The sequence below is a fragment of the Monodelphis domestica genome, chromosome 4, assembly GCF_027887165.1.
Source record: "Monodelphis domestica isolate mMonDom1 chromosome 4, mMonDom1.pri, whole genome shotgun sequence".
NCBI classification, from domain to species: Eukaryota; Metazoa; Chordata; class Mammalia; order Didelphimorphia; family Didelphidae; genus Monodelphis; species Monodelphis domestica.
Window position 1 is genome coordinate 2,870,805 of NC_077230.1, and position 22,013 is coordinate 2,892,817.

General features: G+C 36.3%; 1 protein-coding gene across 4 annotated transcripts in view; it reads left to right on the forward strand.

The window, feature by feature from the left end:
* Nucleotides 1-22,013, forward strand: part of DSCAM (DS cell adhesion molecule) — an 829,709-nt gene that overhangs the window by 465,471 nt on the left and 342,225 nt on the right. The gene's annotated exons all lie outside the window — the stretch shown is intronic.

Genomic DNA, 22,013 nt, shown 5'->3' on the forward strand with positions numbered 1-22,013 from the left:
GGAGTGCTACGATACACTGGGTCATAAAGAGTTGAATACACTTGGGTAACAACAACAATGCTATGAAACTAAGCAGTTTTTCTGCCAGTCTCCAAAGATAATATTATCTGGTACAGGTTGCAAGAAATACAGTATACATGCGCGTCTCTAATGTCCTTAGCACCTAGAATCTCGCTGTAGTCGGGTCATTAGGGCACTATCTCATAAATAGGTGATGTCAATAATTCTCTTCAAAATTCTATTTTTATACATCCTGTAATATATTAAGTACTTTTCCATATGCAACTCATAGATTTTCTTCTGAATCTTACTATGAAACTATACTCCTGGCCACAAAATGGCAAAAATGCAGTAGAGCGTCACTTCAGGAACCATCCTGGGATTCGTGTTATTGGGCTACTTAATTCAAGAGCAATTTATTAAGTTTCTTTTGTATTTTAGTGATAAATCAATTCAATCAAAGGTTACAAAATTGAAGTAATTGAGTCCAGCTTTATAGTGAATAAGTAATATTCTATTGAGGTTCTAGTTTAGATTTTTCTTTATATAAAAAATTACTGGCAAGAAACCCAATTCCTTTTTTGGATATTATTTTTTGCTAATTATTTTTTAATTTTGATCTTGATTAATAGAAAGAAGAAAATTGTTAGTTTATAATTTTTCGTTTGATAATGAATGCCTATAAGATTTTTGTTTTCAATTATTTTCCATTTTAAGATCAGAAACATTAAACTATTTAATGAAAATCTACTTTTTCTATTCATGATATGGTAGAGAAAACTGATAAGTGTAAGTTACATAATTCTCAATCCTGAATATTTAAGAAAAAGTGGTGACAGATCTGAAGGGAGACATTTGGAAATATAATTTGTACTTTTTATCAGAAAGCTTTTCTATCATGTAACCATGAAAAAATATTCTAAAAAATTAATAAAATAATGTGGAAGAAAGAAAACTTTTCCAACTGTTCAAATATCAATGCAATTAGAAAATGAGAATCTGAGAAAATTATGAACACTAAATAAAAAGTAGGCTTAGTTTAAGTGTTTAAGAAATGTATTTCATAAATCCTACCATGGTGAAATATGGGAAAGGATAATCATTAAGAGAAAATGCTTGATGAACAGTAAAATATTACATATGTCATATATTTAATTCAGATTTTTAAAGCATGTACTTAGTTAGCTTTTCCTATTTCTCATTTGTGTTTCACTTTGAAAAAAATTTAGCCCTAGTTTCTTAATTTCAGCATTGTAAGACTTAAATAAGTATGTAATAAGTTTTATGATCTTAAGAAATAAAATGAAAATCTCAAAAAATTATACATGTACAAAGTTCTAATTTTGTCTTATGTCTGTCTTATAGAAAAATCTATTACATAACCAGTCTTTTTTTTTTACATTTTATAATAGACCAATTATAAAAAGAGGCTATTCTTTAAAATTTTTTAAATATCTAGTAGTCACAAGAAATTCAAAGGAATAATATTTTGTTAAATTTTTTATGTTCTCAAGTAATGTATAATTTTCTAAGTTAATTTGAACTAATAGGTCCCTAATTAATTTGGAATAAATCTAAATATTTCTAATATTTTAAAGTTGGCTTTTAAACTGTAATAAATGAAAGTAAAATTATTAAACTATAATTTAATTATTATTAAAATAAATATATAGGGAAATGGCTAAACACATTGTGGTATCTGTTGGTGATGGAATACTATTGTGCTCAAAGGAATGATGAACTGGAGGGATTCCATGTGAACTGGGACGACCTCCAGGAAGTGATGAAGAGTGAGAGGAGCAGAACCAGGAGAACATTGTACACAGAGACTGATACATTGTAGCACAATTGAATGTAACTGACTTCTCTTAGTGGCAATGCAGTGATCCTGAACAACCTGGAGGGATCTACAAGAAAGAACACTCTCCACATTCAGAGGGAGAATTGTAGGAGTAGAAACACAGAAGAAAAACATTTATTTTATTTATTTATCCTTATTACAATGTAGACTCTAAAACAATCACTGTAGTGTAAATATCAAGAATATAGAAATAGATCTTGATCAATGAGACATATAAAACCCGGTGGAATATCTCATTGGCTATTGTAGGGGGTTGGCAGAAGGTGAGGAAAAGAACCAGAATGATTTAACCATGGGAAAATATTCTAAATTAATTAAGTAAACATAATTGTAAAAGTTTAAAGCTTTCTGGCCTCTTGCCAACTCCATAAATCTCATGCAGAGCCTCCATCAATAAGGAAAGAGGTACATACTCTGGGAAAGTCACTTAACTACAATTGTCTAGCCCTTACCTCTCTTTTGCTTTGTAACTGATACTTAGTATTGATTCTAAAATGGAAAGAAAGGGTTTTTGATGAATATATGCTTACATATATGTATGCATACTATATATGTACATATAGCATAATATAAACATGAACATCAGTGCTTTACAACAAGGATTATTTTCCTGGCATCACAAGAAACCAACTTCAATACTATTAACACTGAAAAAAGACAAATGCACATAACACAGCAGATAGAGATCATCACCTAAGAGGATGCCCCAATGACAACACACCTAACTTCATACAGTATATGCATCATACACATTTTGAAAGTCCAGAACTGCAGTGCACATGCACATACACACGCACACACACACGCACACACACACAAAACACATTCATACACAAATCCCATCTCTAAAAGTTCTATCAAGGGGACAGAACCAAGATATAGGCTTAGTAGCAGTGAAATAGAATGTTACCATTCTGAGACTCTTCTCAAACCAACCTTAAATTAGTGCCTCAAAATAATCAAACTCATAGAACCAACAAGGGACAGCGTAAAGGGGCTTCCCTATGAAAACAAACTTGAAAGGTAGGCAGAGGAGAGTCAAGTTTCACAGCATAAAGGGAAACTGGAAATAAAACTGCATATAGAGTGTAGGCCAACCACCCCCAACTTACTCAGCCAAGTGGTGAGCCTGGGAATAGGTCAAATTCCAGATCCTGGGACTCTGCCTAAGTCAGTAGCAGAGTATCCTACACCCAATCCTTTGTCATGAAAATTTATCACATTTTCCAAGCTGAATGAAAGGTTAGTGAGAGGTGGCCAATCTTACAATAAAGCTGGACTCGGGTCAAGATCAAGAACAAAGACCCCAAGCCTCAGGAGATGGCCTTTTTTTAAATACATAGAAATCTGATGACATTCTGAAGACTGGACACAACATTTTTCACATGGACAGGTCATGCCAGTACTGAATAAGCCAGAAAGTGTAACAACAAAAAACACTTTGGGTGGTAACTTTATTATTATTATTACTGACCTTTCTAAAACCTTTTCAGTAAAGGGTTAGGATCTAATGTTTTTTCCTCTGACAACTAGGAGTTAGCAGTTAGATGGATGACATTTATGACTGAAATGTGCACCTGAGATACATTTGAATCTGAGAGCAAGCCTCTACCTCCTGTCTTATGATTTTGCAACAGGGTATGGTAGGCTTGGTTGTAACTTTTGGATTTCAGGCTCAAGGCTAAAATGCTTGTCAGCAAGATTTGATACCAGTCTGAAACTATTTTTATTAGCCAATGTTTATAATTCATAGGAAGCAAACTCTATTATTTATGTTTAATCATGAATGCTAAAAAATGTATAATCATAAAAGGAGGTTGGGACACCTTAAATTCTTGAGTCTTGACACCTGCCTACAGTGAGGCCTTAAGTCCACACTGCTTGGCCTTTTCAAGCCTGTGGTGAAGTCCTAACCCCAGGACCAAACTCTCAGGACAGACTCTGAGTCTTGCAAGACATTGGTAGAGGAGACAGAAACAGCAGCTTTCAGAATTTCTGGTCCATAGACCAAAAAAAAAAAAAACCAGGCTGGGTAAAAAAGCAAATAGCAAAAGAGGCACTTAACCATAGAAAATTTCTATGGTGACAAAGAGCAAGGGACAGTTTTTTTCCTCCATTATTCCATGTTTCTCTCTGTTTTTTTTTTCATTCCTTTGATTCTTCTTTATTGTTTCTTGATTTCTCATGAAATCATTAGTTTCTAGATGTTCAATTTTGATTTTTAAGACCTGGTTTTCCTCTGTCAATTGGCCCATTTCTTCTTGCACCACTTTTATTTCTTCTTACATTACTTTCCTTTCTTCTGGAATCACTTTCATTCCTATTCCTCTCTTTTCTTCTCCCTCTCTTAATTGGTTTTTGAAGAGTTTTTTTTTTTTTGGGTGTGCTCTTCCAGAATCTGTGTCCAATCCATATTTTTATTTTGGACTATATGTGTATTTCCTTTGCTTTTGCTGTCCTTTTCTGGGTTTGTACCTTGCTCTTTGACTACATAAAAATTCTTTAGAGTTAGGTACTTTTTTGTTTGCTCATTTTCCTATCTAATTATACATAGGCTCTGTTTTCTGGGAAGTTGGGGTACCCTCTTAAACTTCAGTTCTTCTTTGATGCTATTTTCACCTTATTTTCTCAGTTGTTACTAGTTTACCAGATGATCTGAAGGCTGAGAGCTCTGAGAGCTCTCTCCTCCTGCTGATTCAAATGACCCTTGAGATGCTGATAGTTCAGAGACATTCCTCAGCTTGGGTGTAAGCTTTTGATGTCATTGTGAACTTGATCAGGTCAGGGATGACCAAATTCTAACCCCAGGTTTAGGCTCAAGTTTTTGGTCTCTAGGTATTCTTGAATCAATCAGATATGCCTTGATTGCCCTGTCCTGGAGCTCCACCCTTTGTTTTGGACAAAAAGATCCCGGGGGATCCTCCTGAGAACTGTGTCCTCTTCCCAAACCATGGATTATGTCCTCCTCTCCAGCCTAGACTGGGATTCCTGGATTTGCTCTGGGCCCACACAGATCAGCCCCATTCAGCCCAGATTGCCTTGGGTAGGAATCCATACTTCTCCACAGGTTTGAAATTTCAAGGAATGTGAGTTGGTTTGGACCACTATTTGCCCAGGCAGGATCTCAGGCTCTGCTGGCTAGGTAGGGTTTAAAGTGGGAAACTTTGAGGGCATATGTGTCAGGGTGTGGGGATGTGGGGTGGGGTGGGGATGTGTTTGTATGGTTTGTTCTTGGCTTGCTCTTCACTCCCTGATATGCCACCTGCTAGCTCTGCTCTCCTCTCACTTCAGTCCTTCTGATAATCTCTGCCTACCTCAGGAGTTTTTCTTTTCTTGAAAATTGTTTCACTCTGTCTCCTTGTTCTTTCACTTCTGTATTCATTTTGTGGAGATATTTTACTCTTGGTTGGAGAGGATTTTTGTGGTGAAATGGAGCTGCTGCTATAGTTATTCCTCTATCTTGGCTCCACCTCTGGAATGATGTCCTTTTATTCTTAATCTTATTTCTGCCCTTTGGAATTAAACAATACATAATGCAAAGTTAACATGAGAGACTAAATCTATAAACTCTTCTGATATCTGAGAGTGATTGTGGCTTCCAAAAGTCTTTTCTTTTTTAAGTTATATAATTTCAATCCTGCCATTTTATTGTGTATATTTTGCTACTGTCCCTCACAAGCTTTTTCTTTAGTCTAGCCATTTAAATGGGATATAAAAGCATATAACTTTAGATCTAGAAGGGAATATGATGTTTTGTTTATTTGAGGAACATAAAGCCTCTGGATACTTCTGTATATCCCCCTCTCACCACAATAAAGTATACATTGGTTTATTAGTAAGTGCACTTGGAGTTCAGAAGTTCTTGAAGTCTTATTTAGTCTTGACAAATTTAGTTCTTGTTTGATATTAACAGAATCAAAGACTAGAACTATATTATATTATTCTGGACTACTATCTCTCTCTTCCCACATTTTTTCCCTTTTAAATGAAATGAAATATATTATTCAATTTCTTTATCATTGTCAAATCTGAATTTTTATTTCCACATTACAGAAAAAACAACCATCAGTATTCTCATCATTTGTTAATTTATTTGAATAATGTGTAAACAGCAGATATTGTTGTGGAGCACATTTTAGGTCATGTATAATTTTTATACCCCCTCAGTACAGGAAAAAGGGAAAGGAGCTGAAACTTCCCAGGCCATGCTCTCTTCCTATGGTATATTCTTCCCTTTGGTCACCATCTGTCTATCACCTCTTCTTTATCAGTGACTAGAATGTTCTTTATCAACCACACTTGATTTTTAGCAACATACTAGTTTCCCTACCTAAATAAAATAATATCCTAATATGATCCCTCATTATAAAAATTTCCTAACATTCAGACAGAATATGAGAATTTAAACTCTGTATGTTTCTACCTAACTATTCACTTTTTCCATTTCCTTGCTTACCTCACACTAATTATACTAAGATAAGCAATACACATATGGTCCAAAGGATTGCTAATGAATTTTCATATAAGAGAAAGTATTTTCAAAGACCAAATTAAATATCAAACATATATAATATAGAATTTTATAATAGTGTTCTCACTAGCAGGTGGAAATGAAGCAGGAGAGAGGGAGAGGGGAAACATCAACTCTTTGCAAGTTTTATCACCTTCTTTAAGGAAGCATATTGATTCTACTTTATCCAAGTAATTTTTAATATGTGGAGTGACAAACACAAGAATCTTTGGACACATTAATATACATCACCACTTCTCTTCCCAAACATCATCTTTCAGGGTATCATCATTCTTTCTTGGTATTATTTCTTCACTGCTCCATTAAAGACTGGCTCCCTGATTCACTTTCTTCTCTGATTACCCAAATGTTCCCTGCTCTAACTACCTCTGACCTAATTTTTAAGTTCTTGCCTTTCCTGGAATATAACCTTCCTCCTCAATCTCTACAGTTTGATAGCCTTACTCTCTTATATGCCATCGAAGAGTATAATTCCAAGAATTGCCAGCATGTCAAGGAAGCTCATCCTCTCCCCCTCCTGAGTAACTTTACCTGTCTATCAAACATTCTTGACATACCACAATTGTTCCAGGGTAGCTTTGGTGTACATTCTGCATGTCAATAAAAGTTAAGGTTTGGGGAAGAACAAGGAGGAGAACCATGAGGAACTGTGACATATTTGAAAGGAAGAGACAGAGCAGGCAGATTAGGGGGAATGAGGAAGAAAGGAACATTGTCTACCCTTCCAATGAACTTTATAATATATATATATATTGGAAGAAGCATTAAGGAAGAGAGAATTTCATGCATGCAAAACAAAGTAAAGGACCTCAGCTGTCAATCAAGAAAGGACATTCCAAATGGAATGTCCCCAGGAAAGTTGGTTGGAGATTCAAGTCAGGCTGAAGGGGGAAGAAGCTCTGAACGGGACCCCTGTTAGCTTCTGTCCTAGGCTGAATGACCCTTGGGGGGGCTTCTGGAGCAGGATGAGAAGAAATTAACTTTTGTTGGTGGCTTAGAGTGTGAAGAATTGATTGTATATTTGAGATTTGAGTTGAAGGAAGAAGAAAGATGATTAATCAGTTATCCTCCCATCTCCCTGACAGATTTTGTGTCACAGCTGTGATAAGATTGACATTTTCTAAAATCCTCCTAACCCTCCTTATAGACTAAGGACAACTCTATCCTTCTCACCTCAATTTTCATCCTTGTCCTATTTTCCCCAATAAGCCTCCTTACCTGAGAAAGAGGGGAAAAGTATCTTCTCTAAACCTCACAGTTCACCTTTGAATTACTTAGAAGGTTGGATGACTAACAGAGGGAAGGGGAAGGGAGGCAGGAGGGCATGGGTGGAAAACTGGGATGCGAAGGGTGGATGGTAGGAAATATCTTGATCAATTAGCCATCAGTAGTGATCAATAGGCAACCCCAGAGCATCCCCTCTAGTAGCATCTCTCTATTTCTCAGAAGTACCTCTATCTCCATTAAAACTAGGCACCCTCAGGTTTCCCTTAGTGTCTCTCTAGTCATTGCCAGAATATCTCAGTTATTACAACAAGAAATATCTTCCACAGTATCTTATTTCTATTACAATATACATATATATGGCTAGAAATGTTTATTTTAATTATTACAGTTGGTGAATCACTTTGGTTTAGAAAACAAACTTTAATTTTCTTCTGAGAAGTTTTGTGTTAGTGCTTAGTTAAGTTTAAGGGACCTGCTCAGAGTCACTCATTAAATTAATTCTGAGGGCCCTTCTGGGCTGTCCACTAGGGTTAGGGGCTCCCTGCCCCCCTCAAATTAGAAAACATGTGGCTGTTCCAGGGGAAGGGATTTAACTCCATTTTTCTTTCCCTTCTCTCTTCCCTCCCTCAAACAGTCTTTAAACCTGGGCTAAGAGGAAGTAGTATAGTGGTAGTCTCTCAGTGACCGAGAATGACAATTGTCTTTGTGCATTATCATCTATTGATGTACCCTCATGTGGCTTTGAAGTCCAAAGGCTGAGGCGCAAAGTTTGTGGCATGTGGCTGTTCCAGGGGTAGGGATTTAACTTCATTTTTCTTTCCCTTCTCCCTTCCCTCCCTCAAACATTCCTTAAACCTGGGCTAAGAGGAAGGGTCCTTTTGGAATTTGTTTCTTCAAACTGCATTTTTCTTTCTCCCTCCCCCACCCTCAAACTTTGCTTGTAAGTTCTTTAGCATATCTAAAATCACCTTTTCCTTGGGAGTTCTTGCCTTCATTAGTATATTAAAAGCCACTCAAATCTTTCCTGGAAGACTGCCAGCTTTCTTTAGCATAGTAAAAGACATTTTTTTTTTGCTTTCTCTTTATCTGACTGCTTGCTTAGATAGATCTACCCACAGCTGCCTTCTACTCTACATGCATTTATTGCGCCACCCACTGTCAAGAATTAAGACTGCAGGAAAATTAAAAAATAACTCCTTTGCTACTGCTACTAGTGATCTAAAATAATGCTATTAAATTGAATACATTTAAATAAAAAGATTAGTAATAGGAAATATTAATAATATTGAATTTAAATTAAAACCAAATTTCTAAAATTGAACAAAGCCAACATTAAATCAAATTAATTACATGCAATATTAAGGAATAATTTTAGAAAACAATAGTATTAATAATACTATCAATAACAATAATTATCAATCTTCAATAATTATTATTGTCATTTTTATTAATTACTAATTGTTATTATTGATTATTGATACTTGTTTATGATTTATGGTTGTTAATTATTAATAACAATAACTATAATGAATGAATATTATTAATTATTGATACCATTGTTGATAATTATTATAAGTATATTATTAATCACCAATAACATCATTAATAATTATAATAAATGCATATTGTTATTAACTGTTAATAGCAGCAATTATTAAACTAAATATGTATTCATTATTGATACTATTGCTGTGCAATAATAACTGTTTCCTTACATTAGCTTTTGATTTTAAACCTCTTATTGCCTTTCACAATAACATTGAAGAATTTTGTGTCTCCATATTTTTTAGATGTTTAAGGAACTTTTCATTGTTTTACCTGATCATTTAGCAATACTCAAACTAGCTTAAATAGGACATACAGACTAAACAATATGGGAAATATGGCAACACATCAAAGGAAATCAGGAAATATTCCTCTTGATTCAGCCCTGTATAAATTTTTAAATTCCTGGTGTGATCCAAATTTGCCTAAGAAGAAATGGATGACAAAAAGAAAGCTTTGTAAGGCATGGATGGACATATCTTTTACCTGGCCAAAATATGGCTCTTTTGACTTCAAGATCTTAAAAGATTTGAAGTCAGCCACTAAAAACAAAAATTCCAAAGATTATAAATACTGGTACTTATGGGCATATCATGTTGATGAATCAACCATTTACTTCAGTAGGAAACCATTCTTTATTTGGAACCAAATCATTCTAGCTTAACTCCCTCAGTGAAATCTAGCAAGAAACATGCTCTGTCATTCCACCTGGCCTGTGAAGAGGTTTCTCCTCATACTGACCCAAACAGGACTTGAACCCCTCAGCTCCTCTCCCTGTCAGGCCTCACTCATCCCCTACTCCTCCCATCCCCTTTCCTCCCAATCTACCTCTCTACCCTCCTTTGCCCACCCATCTACCCTATCCCCACCAATACCATCCCTACTTCAATCCTTCTCAGTACCCTCCTTCTTATCCACCTTACTGTGACCCCTCTAGACCTTACCCATCCTACTCTTCTCCACCCTGTACCTGGTTCCATCCCCTTCCTCTCCACCCTGCCTCTATCCCCTCCCCCATTCCTTTCCACCATGCCTCCACCCCCACCCCCATTCCTTTCTCTCTGCCTCCCCACCTGCTAACTGCTCCATTGCACCATCCCATCCCCTTCTCCTACCATCCTCCTTGCAACCCACTCTGTTGAACTCCAGAATACAGGCCAAGCAGCTGTTGCCATAGATGATTCAAATAAAGGTCTTTTCCTTCTAAGAGTTGTCCCTACATATAACAGAAGTGGATATTTAGTAAACATTAGACATCATACACCTTTTCCTCCACAGGACATTGAGAGATTCAAAGGAAAAACACCTTCATATGAAGCTGAGCCTGTGGTGGTGAAAAATAAGTTTGAAAGCATTTTTCACACATATAATCCCACATGGCTTGATGTATAAGATTTGCTCCAGGCCTTGCTAACATAAAGGGAAAGGAATAAGATTTTTTCTCTTGTTAATCAGGCCCAGGGAGAGGGAACAGTGCATTGGTCAACTGAAGATCCCAAATGGGACACAAATTCAGAGCAAGATTACTTACAACTGTGCCAGGCTAGAAATGCATTGATAAAAGCTATGAGAGTCTGTTCTGATAAGTCTGGTACATGGACTAAATTTGAAATTCTTAAGCAAGAAGATAGCAAAACTCCCACCCATATAGATAGACTTATCAAGTTGGGAGGAAGATATACTGAACTTGATCTGGATAGAGGATGGGGCCTTAGACAAATCAGAATGCAATTTGTGAAAAAAACAATTGTAAGGCAGTTAGGAATTACTTTATGACTAGCTGTCCAAATTAGCCTACTATGGACCTTGAAGAATTGAAAAGAGTAGCAGTTTATGCTTTGAGGGACATAAGGAAAAGGAGAAAGAGAACACTGATTTAGTGGAAGCATTAAGGAAGGAAATAAAAGAATAGACTGCAAAACAGGGTGAGAGAGATAAAGAGAATTCTACTTTAGTAATGACATTGAGGGAGAAAAATAAAAGAATTAAGTGAAACAGTTCTGAAGGTAAAGAAAGGAGAGATCATAGCCCCCTTACAAAAATCCACTGAACAACCACTAACATGTTACTTTTGTGTAAAGGTTAGTCATATAATTATGAATTGTAAGAAGAGGAATCAGAAAAATAGAAATAGAAGTTTCATGAATAGTAATGGAGATAGGAGAAATAGTTATTCCAATGAGGAAAATCAAAACCCACACCCATACACCTGTCCTCAATGTAGGAATTTCCCTCAGCATGGGAGACCCCAGAGGTGTGGACAAAGGGATTATGCTGAATGATGGTATGTGGGAGGGGAAGGAAACTCAATGAGTCTGGAGGTGAATTTTCAGACCTAATTGAATTATTGATGTTAACTATTTTAGTTTGTTCCCCTCCCCAGAATGAAGAAGTCTCTGTAACTCAATTCTAAATATGAGATGTATGTAATTTAATGTTAACTGATTCATCAGTTATCAAAATTGAAATATTTTGTTAAATTGTCTTAATTTGTACGTCCCCTATGACTATGATTATACTGAAGTATATCTTTTTTAAAGCCCATAAACAACATTTTGTTCTTTTTTGCCTTTGTTAATTGTCACACAGAGCTGATGGATGGATTCCATCACATTGGTTTCAACCTGTATAACAGTTTTAGGAATTTAATTATCTAACAATTTAAATTGATGTTAATGAGTCTTCAGAAGTGATTTTCAGATATCTGGGAGCATCTCTGCCTCTGATTATATATTTTCCTGCCTCTGAGTTGTTTGTAACAAGAGGTTTGTAACAAGAGGTCTATTTGTAGTTGAAGTAAAGTGCAATGGCATTGTTGTATTTTCCCATCTCTTTATTTATTGTAAATGTAATGGATGTCACACCTGAAGTGATTTTTGCCTTTTAGTCTTTGGCTCAATGTGAAAATGGTTGCTACATATTGGAGACAGTTCTATTACACTGTTACAGTTTCATACCAAGAGGGAGGGAGGTGCCCAAATGGCTTAGTTAACCTGTAATGTGTTATAATCTCATCCTGGAGGTGGGAATGCTTTTTCCTGTGAAGTCTTGTAGCTTTGAAGTGGATTTCTTATATTTGTAATTCCTCATTTACAGCACAGAGGTTTTTCTGGGTTTTCTCTCCCACCAAATTTTGGAATGATGGTAATAATATACTTTGTTAATAATATCTTTGCCAAGGTTGAAGGATTGGCTAAATCTGTAGAACGTGTGACAAGTATTCATGTGTTAATAAGTTTTTACATGTCACATAGCAAGTAATGTAAATCCTAATGATAGTTGGCTTATTTGCAGCTATCCTTAAATGGGATCTTATAATTTGGGGGAATTTGGTATTTTTTAGAATCTATATTAGTTGTTGTACTTCCGTTTAAAAAAAAAACAAACTTATACCTGGTGAAAAACTTATGTACAGTCACACTGTGGATCCTGGCCAAGTTAAGAGTGATATTCATTTCATTTTTGAGTGAGCACCTTTTGTTTTGTTCCTCTGCTTGGCTAACACATTGTCACATGAAATGTGAACTGTGAAATTATGATTAAATTTTTTCCCTCTTTATGTTTGTAATAGGACATTTGATTTTTTTGCTTTTTTCATAACATTGGTGATGCTTGTAGCACATGAAATCAGTATTAATATTTTTTTTGCCTTGAAGGATAAAGTTTACAGTATATGTTTACAGTATCTATTAGCCCTAGTAATATGCATACCCAAAAGGCTTTCGACTATGGAAACCTGCCATTTATTGATAAATATTATGGATCTTTGTTTAATGATTATGTCTGATTCCAGGATAAGGGAACAAAAGAGCCAATATACAGTGCCAAGTAGCACAAGGTCAGAGGAGACCAAATTCCAATTCAGGGAGGATTGTTGAACTTCTATGCCAATACAAAAGGACTTGAACCTAGTGTGCAAATCGAGGTTGTAGCACTTGACATATGTTAAGATGCATGACTCCTTGTACCACACTCCATGTGCAATATTCTGACTCAAGTACCTCAGTTTGGCTATCATCCTGGCTCCCCTTATCTCTGACAGTGATGGCAAAATCAGCCCAGGGAATGATTTTCCCATTTACTGCTGAAACTTAGTCCTTTTTCTTATAGTTTGGCAATTTTCTGTAGTCTTGGCTGCAGATGGGCAAAGTGCTGTATTGCTGCTATTGTCCTATGGGGCTTGTGAGACATAAGTCACTTTAAAAGAGCCTTGCCTGTGATTCAAGAACCTGTTACAAGTTTAGTTATTTTTATTTTTAATTCAGAATTTTATACACATTAGATTTTTATTTTATTTTTTATCATTTCTATATTTCTTATTTTTATACAGAATTTATTTTTTTACTCTTTTATTTTTTTTTTGGGTGTCTTGTTTTTGTTTTATTTTTCTTTTGACAATTGTTTCATATACCTTATAATTTATGTATCCCATTATGACTCTGGTGTTGATCAACACCCTCCTTGGGGGGGCGGGGTTGTGTAATTACCCAAAAATGCAAGATTTAAAAATTTTTGGAGAAATTTCAGGAAAAGAAACTTGTCAACACCCCAAAATCAAGAAAGTGGATCCTTTTGGAGAAGGTGTTGTAAAGATGTTTGAAGAAACTACATACTGCATCAAAAGATCCAGAATGAACTTTGGGATATAATGAACTGAATTGAAGGGATTGAACATACTTTATTCTTAATGTAAAAACTTATGCCAAAAGAGATAGCCCCCTAATTGGCATTTTGTCAATGTGTCTATCAATCTGTTTTTATATTTTACTCCCATCTCAAACTATTGTAATTCCCTCTTAGAAAAAGTGCAATATCGTATGTACTTTTAGCTAGAAGGTATTTAGAGTTATAAGATAGTTATATTTAAATGATCCATTTGGGAGACAGGTCTCCCAAAGGATCACAGGGAGGTTTTGTGTCAAGGAAGCTCCTGAGTAACTTTACCTGTCTATCAAACATTCTTGACATGCCACAGTTATGCCAGGGTTGCATCGGTGTACATTCTGTACATCAATAAAAGTTAAGGTTTGGGGCAGAACCAGGAGGAGAACCACGAGGAACTGTGGCAGATTTGAAAGGAAGAGACAGAACAGTCAGGTGAGGGGGAATTAGGAAGAGACTGGCAGGCTAGGTACCAGGTGGACAGGTTACTTATAGGAACGTTGTCTACCCTTCCAATAAACTTTATATATATGTATGTATATATATATATATATTATTATTATTATTATTATTATTACACCAGTAAGGCATTTTGAAACTTGGTTTAAAAAAGTGAAATCTAAAAAACAATTATGATGTTTATGTACTTTTTCCTTCTCTCCAGATGTCTCTGCCACTCTTCCATGTAACTCCTCCTGAAAAGTAAAAAAATATATATATATCTACATACCCAATACAAGTAGATAAATGCAAATACAGAAATGCCAGGAATACTTAGAGATCTATTTTTAAAATACCCCTGTCTTGAATATTAATATTTATCATTTTAACTTGTTTAACCTTTTTTTAGACTAGATAATGATGGAAAAGTCTGTCTATATAAAGGTGTGCCTAGAAGTTTTCTCTCTAGGAGAAGCTATAATTGATTGTTTACTATTCCTAATTTGTTTTTCTTCTACTACTGTCTAAAGGAGCTCTGTTAAATTCTGCAAACATGTAAAAGATTCCCTAGACAGCAACACTTGTTCTTGTTAATAGAATGCACACACCCAACTCCTTTTTGTCCTAATGAGCTATCTGTAAGATGAACAAGCTCTGAGTGCTGCTTGCTGTCTCTTCAGACTTTCAGTAGGACTTTGATTTAACCACTTGCACTTTAATCACCCATCATGTGTCGTTATCCCAATAAGCAGCCGCAGCCTCAAGAAACAAACTCCAATAAATGGCGCTGAAAATCACTGAAGCAATCCTTTGTTGATTTTCTTTTACAGCTATTCAGTGGCAGATCAGCCATCATAACAACCCAGCCTGGAGCAATAGGGCAAAATTAAGTGGAAAGTTTTGTTAGGGTAACTGCTATAAAGCTTGAATTTCACCATTTTCTTTTCTTTCTGATTCCTAAGTCCTTTTCAGCTCCCATAACACAAAGCCTGTAGCAGTGGCCTAAAAAGCATACTATGTAAAGATAATTGCTATTGTACTCCAGCATTTCATTTCAAGCACTTCTCTATGCAAATCTTTACAGAAGTGACTGGACTGGTTTTCTTTAACATGTTCCTGGAAGAAATATAGATACTACTTCAAGCAGATTGTCTGATTACTGCCATAACTTTTCTGCCTTCCTTTTTGTATCCTGAAGTGAGGAATACAGCAATATTTGCCACAAACTGGTAAAAACCAGAAACTCCTCCAGTATTCACATAATATGAATTATGTGCCTGCCTCTGTGATAAGCATCTCATGAGAACTGGTTTGGGATTGCACAGATTTTTTAAATGTTGAAACATGCCTGCATTCATGGTATGAAATACAAGTTGGCTTCCATGAATACTTTCACGGGTGATACACTGTAATTTTTTATGTGATTTGATTTAAAATTTTTGCATCAAAATTGATTAATGATTTTGTCTTTACCTGTGCTTTACTCTGCCCTGATTAGGCATTGCAACTCTGTCTAATAAAAAGGGGTGTCTTGGAATGCTCACTTTCCTTGACATGTGATTCTGTTAGGGGACTAAAGGCTCAGACTCCTGATGGTATTTCCTTATACCTTGAGCACAAAGCACTCACAAGTTGCTCCACAGATACTCTGATGTGGGGCTTGTACATCATGTACTCAACAAGGGAGGTTTACTCAAATATATCAATTTCAGTTGTTCTTATTGAATATCCTTCGCTTCCTATGGCTAAGTAAATCTCTCTTAAAAAATTGTTGATAAGGGGGCAGCTGGGTGGCTCAGTGTATTGAGAGCCAGGCCTAGAGATGGGAGGTCCTGGGTTCAAATCTGGCTTCAGCCACTCCCCAGCTGTGTGACCCTGGGCAAGTCACTTGACCCCCATTGCCTAGCCCTTACCACTCTTCTGCCTTGGAGCCAATACATAGTATTGACTCCAAGACGGAAGGTGAGGGTTAAAAAAATTGTTGATAAGCCTTTGAGTGTCATTTTTCTCCAGTGTTAAATCTAAGCATTCTGGAGACCAGCCTGAATCAGGGCCATCCCACAGCAACTTATACTTTTGAGAAACTTGAGAAGTTAATCCTATTTTTTTAACAAACGTGTTATTCATATTTGTTGAATCTACTGATAAAAATTAAACCAGACATGGCTGCATATATGAGTTAGGGAAATTCCTTTGATCATCAGTGACTTTATTTACCTCTAGCACTAAGTCAACTATGACCAGATTTTCCCAGTGATTATAAAGTAGTCCTTCAAGCTTTTTTGTTTTAAGTCATTACTTGACTATTATATTGTAATACATCGGGACAGAAAAGTGGCCCAGTAGATCGAGTACTGGGCATTGATTCCAAAAAGACTTCTTCCTGAGTTCAACTCTGGCTTCAAATTCTAACTGCATGATCCTGGGAAAGTCACTTAACCATGTTTGCCTCTGTTTCCTCATGTACAAAATGAACTGGAGGAGGAAATGGCAAACCTTTCCAGTATCTTTGCCGAGAAGATGGAATGGAATCCCCCAAAGAGAGTTGGACATGACATGACTAATGACGGAACAACAAGTATAATATATGCATGCAAAAGTACAAATATACTGTGGAACCAAATACGTCTTCCTTTCTTCCTATTATTCCTTTCAGATTTTAGGATTTAGAGTTGTGGAATATTTTAGACATCATCTAGTCAAATTACCTCATTCTATAGATGTAGAAACTGAAGTTTAGAGAGGTTAAAAGACTGGCCTAAAATCACCCAGCTTTTAAATAGCAAAGTGGGGACTGAAATCCATGTTTCCTGATTTGAAATTAAGCACTAATTTTATTTTATAAAACTGCCTCTCCCTAAACACTAGACTCACGTGATAGGAGCCTTCATCTCCTTCCTTTTTTCTCCTGCCTTTTTCTTCATATTCCAAAGTCACCTCCGGTATTTCCATTTGGAGAGTCTCATACCTTCAAATGATTGAGATTCTTTCCCAAACAATACCTAGAAAATCACTTAATTCAATTCCATTAATAATGATTAAACAAAGTACCACATCAGGTGCAAAGAAAATAAACAGTTCTTATCTTTAAGGAAATTATACCCAATTGAGGAAAAAACACACATCACAGATAAGTAACTGAAAATTTAATGGGGGGGGGGGGAAGCATTAACAAGCTGGGGACAGACAGTGTGTGAACTAAAAAGGGTTTCAAGAGGAAAGCGACTTCTGGAACACATTTCCAGAAAGCTAGGTGGAGGTGAAAAGGGAGGACGATTAGGGGAAAAGAAGGATTTTTCAAAGGCATGAATATGAGAATTGATGTATCCAGTTCAGAGAAAATTTTTCATGTAGTTTATGCAAAGCAGTTCATAAAGAGTAATGAGAATGAAAATATTAAATATGAAAATCAGATTTTAGTGGTACTTAAGTGCTAGGCGGTTTATGTTTCGACCTAGAGGCAATAGGGAGACAAAAATATTTTTAATTGTGTTAGAATACGTTCAGACTTATGTCATAGTAATTTTAAATTGTCAGCAATATGGTAGATGGATTACAGAAAAGAAGGACAATAAGTATAGAGATCCCTCAGTATTGGAGAAGTCCATTTTCTGAACGAGGGTTCTGTCCACATAAAAAGAGAAAAGGACCGCATCGGAAAGATTTTATAGAGGTCATTTTAAAAGACTTTGTAATTAGAGGTGAGACATGGGGGAAAATAGGGGCAGACTCCAAGGTTATGAGCTTGAGTGTCTAGACATATAGTGGGACTCTTCTTTTTTAAAGAAAGAACCTGAAAGTAACGGTCTGTGTCATCTGGAACGTATTGAATTGGAGAAATCTGTGGAGTATCCAGGTGGAGACAGGCAGTCGATAACTGGTTTGGGACTGTTGCTCAGCAGAGATATTGGTGTAGCAATAATTGACATAGAAGTGAATATTGAAACAACGGGATCTTCCCACATTAGATTGCAAATTCCTTGTATCCCCAGCACGTAGCACTATGCCTGGCACAGACGGGGTCACGGACTAAATGTTTATTGAATTGAAATGGATTGATCTGTGGATAGAATGAACTTAAGAAAGAGAACATGGAGAGAGAAGAACAAAGCCAGAGACTTGGAGTATGGACGGTGAATGAGCTAGCAAACAAGGCTGGATGGAGCAATTAAACAGGAGAAAGCGGTCACAAAAAGCAGAAGCACTTGAAGAATCTCCAAAGACAGAGTAACAGAGGGGGAGGAAAGGTCAAACGTAAACAGTCCTGGGAAATCTCCTATTGAGCATTTCTTATATTCCTAGTCAACCTGAAGTCATGCACTTTCTGTGCAGTGGCCAGATAGAAACTCTATTGCTCAGGGAATGAGAAGCTGGTCAGAAGAAATGGAATCAGCAAGGGGAGACAGCTTTATGTACATACATACAAATATACACACACACACACACACATATATATATATATATGTGTGTGTGTGTGTAAAGTTTTCGGCAAACAGAAAAGATAGAGGATGCTAGCTCGAAATGATGGTACATTTACGTGAACACTTGATTTTTCTTTGTTCTGAAGAGTTTTCTTTGTTTTCCCTGGTCCTACAGCCTTTGCTATCCGGAGGCTCAGGCTCTATGAAGGAGATTAGCATCTCCTTCGTAGCAGTCCTCTACTGAAATATGACACACCTATGATGATTTTCAGGCTAAATACTCGCTATTTGTCCTAGTGTAGCCAAAGTAAAACCTAGGCATAACTTTACCTTTTGGGAGTTTTAGAAGAGGTACAACTAGAGGAAAAGGAGGTTAAATCGGTTTAGAGAGGCCTGGGATAACTTAATGTCCTCTGGGAGAATAAAACTTTTTAAAGCGAAGGTTTCTTTCATGTTTTTCATCTCTGCATCCTTGTTTTAAAACACTTCACGGTACCCAGGAGATGCTTCAGAATGATTGCTCAAGGGTCGAATGGATGCTTGAATATTTTTATTTGCTTGTACCTTCTAATACACTCATGTTATATGATCGCTCTCTTCAATAGATTTTTTGTAAATGCTCATTTTTATCAACCTGATGATTTTGTGATAAAATCTGTTTGGTTTTGCCTTCCCTTGTATTTGTAAACAAAGAATTTGACCCAGCATTGACTTTAAGCCACTTTAAGGCCTTTCTGAATATTTCCTCTCAAGAGTCTTTTAATTCTAGATGAAAATGTCGTGGTGAATTATTATTTTTTATTTTAATATTTTGTTTCCCCAATTACATGTAAAAACAATTTTAACATTTTAAAAATCTAGTTCCAAATCTTCTTCTATTCTCCCTCCCCATCCTCTCATTGGGAAGGCAATCATGCAAAATATAATTCCATATTAGTCATGTTGTGGGAAGAAACAGACAAGAAAGAAAAATAAAGTAAAAAAACCAAACATTACACACTTAGCTTTCCTCAGTTGTTTTTCTGCATCTGTTTAGCACCTTTCAAAATAGGTGCCTCAAAATTGGCTTGGATCTTTGTCTTGCTGAGAATAGCTACGTTACTCGTAGTTGGTCATTGTACATTACCACCAGGTACAATAGTCTGGTTCTGCTCACTTTCACTTTGCAGAAGTTGTGGCTTTGTGAAAGTGTCCCGCTCACAAGTTATTTCTGAAAAAGATTAAAATGTCCAAAATTCCATAATTATGGTTGCAATCTTCTGGCTTTCCATCAGATTACAAAATTCATAAAGGTTGGAAAAATGTTTTGTTTCAACTTTACATCATCCCACAGGGTTTGCAGAGAATCTGCACATATTAGACACTTAATAAATGTCAAATGTCTCTTTAATTGTGTCTAATGTTTACCCTATTGATTTTAATCCAAACCCTGTGAAAAGAGCATGTGGATAGAGTAAGTATTCGGAAGGGGTGTGTGTGTGTGTGTGTGTGTGTGTGTGTGTGTGTGTGTGTGCGTGCGTGCGTGTGTGCGTGTGTGTGCGTGTGTGTGTGTGTGTGTGCGTGCGTGCCTGCGTGTGTGCGTGTGTGTGCGTGTGTGTGTGCGTGTGTGTGTGCGTGTGTGTGTGTGCGTGTGTGTGCGTGTGTGCGTGCGTGCGTGCGTGTGTGTGTGATGAACTAGAAATCTTACATTTCCGGCACTTTTCAATGACTTCAGGCTGAGGTCCTATTTTCCAATGAAGTCTGAAAGGGACGCCCTGTAGTTCCTGAATGGAAAACTGCCAGGAGCTCGTGCCTGTCTTCTTCATGGCTCCAGCTGAGGATCACTGTGCTGGCCTGAGCCAGGGGGTGGGTGCCAGTTTCTGCCAAGTGACACACTTTGTAGCATCTCTTTGTTTCCTTGGGCATCCCCTGACTCGAGTCCCATTTGACATAGGCCATTGCCTTGTGGGATAGCTGGAATTCTGCACGTGCTGGCTTTGATTCTAGAATGGCTTCCCTTTGGATAGGTATTTTTATTTAGGTCAATCTCTTAGGGTATTGCTAGACCACAAATTGCACTGACTTCAGCCAAGGAGCTCTTGACCGCTGGAGAAGCTCTTGCTTCAGGGATCTTCTTCTTGTATAATGCTCCATGAGATGGAGGGACTCAGTGACTTCATTTTTCTTTGGGTTGTTTTAAATGTTTTCTTCATTGTCATTAGACATGCTTTTGGCTAGAACCTTTCACATTGCCCTTTTAGTGTGAAGCTAGTTTAATAATAATGTTTAGAATATTCATGAAATTCTTCTGTTAATAATAAGCAGCTCTGTTTGATACTAATAGTGATGCTAAAAAGAATTTTTCTTGAAATGCCTTCATAGCTAATATTTCATTTAATTCTGAAGTTATCATTCTTAGGTAGCGTTTTCACTTTTATTGATGAGAAACAGAGAGAGGTTTGTGTCTTGTTCATAGATCGCCACCAAATTAAAATCGGACCTTGTGATAGATCCGATGTCAAATTTATTTTTATCAGGACTGACCTGACTCATGAGCAGAATAGACAGTAACTTGTCATGTGCCTTGAAAGGAATGATAAATTTCTTCTCACTACATGTACCTCTCCAGGTGCTTGCTGAAGGGTCTAAAATTCATTACAAGGTAAATCATTCCTTTGGTCAAACATCGTATTCAAAAAGCCACGTAACATGTTAATCATAGATTTGTGTTGCTCAGTATCAGAATACTTTCCACCCTGTTATTTAAATGAGATCCTGGTGCTAAAACATGCTTGATGGGGAAGAAAAGGAGGAGAAATGTTGGTGCTTTGGGAAATTCCCTATATTAATAAACCTACGTCAGATACTACAATGGACAGTTGATAGAAATTCTTTTAGAGAGTAAAAAAAAGGGAGAAAGCTAGTATTTGTAGATAATTTCAGAATAATTTCATTTAGAATAGGGGGCTGAACTAGATAATATTCCACTCCACTTCTGAAATTAAATCTAAACATGATTAATTCAGGGGGAAATGATCAATTCTTAAATGGTTAAAAATAAGTTTTTAAGGGTTTCTATCATAATTTAATCTATCTTTATTCATGTTTTGAATACATTACCAATAGGTTCTTTGTCTAGAGAAGAAACAGCAAAATTTACAGTGTTGTCCTAATTGGATTTCATTGTGCTTACAAGAAGAAAGTAAGAATGATTTTGCACAAACTAAGAGATTTTTAACTACTTCAAAATACTTTAGTAATAATAAATAGTTAAGGATTTTATATTATTAAACCATTAAAGCAAAATGCTTTCATGACCAAAGTAATATTAATATGTGCATCATAT